Source organism: Castanea sativa, chromosome 10 (assembly GCF_040712315.1).
Source record: "Castanea sativa cultivar Marrone di Chiusa Pesio chromosome 10, ASM4071231v1".
NCBI classification, from domain to species: domain Eukaryota; kingdom Viridiplantae; phylum Streptophyta; class Magnoliopsida; order Fagales; family Fagaceae; genus Castanea; species Castanea sativa.
The window spans coordinates 3658767-3661720 of record NC_134022.1 but is presented as its reverse complement, the minus strand read 5'-3'; the positions used below and the strand labels follow the sequence as shown (position 1 = coordinate 3661720).

Genomic DNA, 2954 nt, shown 5'->3' with positions numbered 1-2954 from the left:
GAGGATTACAAATGGCAATGCAATCGCTTACTTGAACTCTACTAGAGAGGACTAAAAGAACTGAACTTTAGCCTAGGTTGTGATTGTGCACTTTGCTCATTTTTGGGGTCACTAGCATTAATATTGCTTACCAAGTTGAGAGTCGGACCAAATTGTCCTTGGAGTGGAATATTATATTAGTTCCTTTACCTTCCAAACTTGGGCGAGTTGGTGGCTTTTGATGTGGCCCTTTCTCTAATTGTTTATATCACTTGTCAAACAGGAAACAGTTGATTAAAGATTATTGAATTCCTAGGAAAATATTAGCTGAAGATCATTGAGTTATTTTCTTTATAACATGTGGTTGTTGACTCTTTGTTACTTTAGGGAACATTTTGCAAGAAAAGAACTTTTGGTCACTCAGTTTTTGGACTTTAATTTGAACTTCTCTACTTACAAATTGATAGATACAGAAAGTGTTTCAATATCACATTTGTAATCGTGTGATTGGAAAAATATAAAGTATCATAATAGTATAAATATCTATTTTTTTCCCCTTCTACTGGGCTCCATTGATGACGATATACGATTGAAAGGAGTCTTCCTTTCATTGCGATGGAAATTATTTCTTTTGACATTGGGTGCGGGGGCAGGTTACAGTTGGTTGTGTTATTTTTTTTTTTCACCTTTCTTCCCCAAGAACAAATGAAAAAGAAAATGTTGCTTCAAAGGGGTAGAGGCCCGACATTCTTCTTTAGCTGGTGTTGCTGCAACATTTGGCATTGCTGTGTCTCCCAAACTCTTGCCTAGTTTGCCCTGAAGAAATCCACCTGTTTTCTAAAATCTTTTCACATATTTCCCATTATTTGTCTTTTCATCCTACTTGTGCATGTATTTTTTGGTCTTTATCGGTCTGGCTTTTCCTTTTTGTTGTGATGGCTGAGCCAAGTGTTGAACCTATTGTGATTAGGACTAGTATTGCTGAACCAATATATGCGCCGTCTTTGACTAGGTAGCATTCGCCATCCAACCATCCTTTCCCATAGGGCTGGCTTCTGCTCATACTTATTGCTACACTCATTAATATAACTGCAATTCCAAAGCTCAACCTGCAACATGGATTAGTTTAAGACTTGTTCAGCATTTTCTACTTTGACCATGTTTCTTTATAATGTTTATTATTTTTCTAGGTGCCTGAATCTCAGATTAGATTAAGAAACTGAGACGTCTCCAGCTGTTCATGTTCCTGTTAGAATTTTTTTAATTATAAAAAAGTCTTTCAAGTTGCCTACATGCAGCATATCACAGAACACATCATATTCCATAATTGACATCACGTGGCTCTTAGTTCATAGGAAGTAGCAGGAAAATAGAATGTGGATATGGCATGTAGTTTAAAGGAAGCAGGAAAATGAAGAAAAAGGTAAATCTGATTAGGTAATGGCATTCAAAGGTGGTTGCCAGAATGCTTGAAAAATCATTTGTGTTCAAGTGTGACATTTTGACCAGGTGTAACCTGTATCGTAGGAGTCAAATTTGTGTTCATTGGAACAGTATGTGATAGCAATGTATAACTAGGAAACTGTAAAGAAACGCCAGTTTTGCCAAAGATTGATCACCTACCATGAAATAGACAGGAGGATTGAGGCAGTCCTCGGTCTTCTTGTCTTGCAGTTGTTTCTCTTCTCTCTTGAACAAGAATTCATGCAAATGATCAGATTGCCGATTATCTGAGCAATAAGCAAACAGACCAAAGCTGCAATTCCGAACCCAAATGCATGACTTCCTGGCAAATAACACAGTTTTCCATTCAACTTGATATCCTTGATCTACAAAACACACAAAAAAGACATGAAACCATTCACATTAAAAAAAAAAAAAAAAAATTTAAACAAATGCATTACATGTGAACCAATGACTTTGTTAACCACTACCTTTGTTCTCTTTAACTCAGCAGCTATACACGATAGGAAGGAAGCAAGACCAAGGGAAACAACAATGGAGAAACTTAATGCAAAGCCATATTGGTGATTCTTCATAGGGGGGGACTAAGCTCTTTGGGAGATGGCTTGAAAGTAGAGAAAACAGGCAACAAGGCTTGGAACTTACTCAAAATGAAAGGAAAATATAGCCTCCTGTTGGTGTAATTGGTCCTCCCTTTTCTGGGGTTTCTTCCTTTGTGGTAGTTGGGATTTCCTTCCTAAGAAGTCTCTCATTGCTTTGAAGGAGAGATACCGTCCCTAGTGGTATTTAGACGACCTTGGATTGTAAGTGAAGCTTTGGATATCAAACAATTTGACATAGAGTTGGTCAACTTCATTGCCAGGATGGAGATATCTGTGTGTGCGTAAGAGTGGGGCAAGTTGTTTAGGATAAGGTAGAAGAATCAAAATAAAAGCAAAAGACAGGTTTGTGTGGGTGATTCTGGTTTTAATTTTTATTAATCTGAAGATAAGAATATGATTCTCTTATTGAGAAGAGACATCTTATAATGTTTAGTAGGTTCTTCGTGATGTTTGATGAAAGCTTAATTGGAGTTTTGAGGTGGATATATTAATTTTTGCAATTGTAATTTTCCTTTCACGTGGTACAATTTCTTTTTCTACATTTAAAACTAGAAGGGATACAAATCGAAAATGAATTGGCATACCCTTTACTCTTGGGAGTTCAGTGGGGCCAGTGACTTGGAAAGGAAGAACTCAAATCTAAAAAAGAAGAAAGAGAAAGGAATAATCAAAGGCATTGATTTTGTTTGTTCCCCCAATTGCGGATGCCAAGGCTTTCAAGTTTCTTCTTTGAAAGTTCCTTAAAGGTTTACTCTTGAATTTAAAAAATGAGTTCTGAAAATGAAGATGCAGAGTTATGGATCCCACAATAGGTTTGCATGTGGGATTAAGTGGTAGGTGCTGGCTGTATCTCATTTCTATTTTCACCTACAAATGGACAGAAGGAAATAGTGTCATTAGAGCTCTCTG

The 2954-nt window shown here is 36.8% G+C and overlaps 1 pseudogene; it reads right to left on the bottom strand.

The window, feature by feature from the left end:
* Positions 1 to 419: 419 nt before the first annotated feature.
* On the bottom strand, positions 420 to 2560 carry LOC142613976 (protein MODIFYING WALL LIGNIN-1-like; annotated as a pseudogene).
* Between the last annotated feature and the right edge of the window lie 394 nt (positions 2561 to 2954).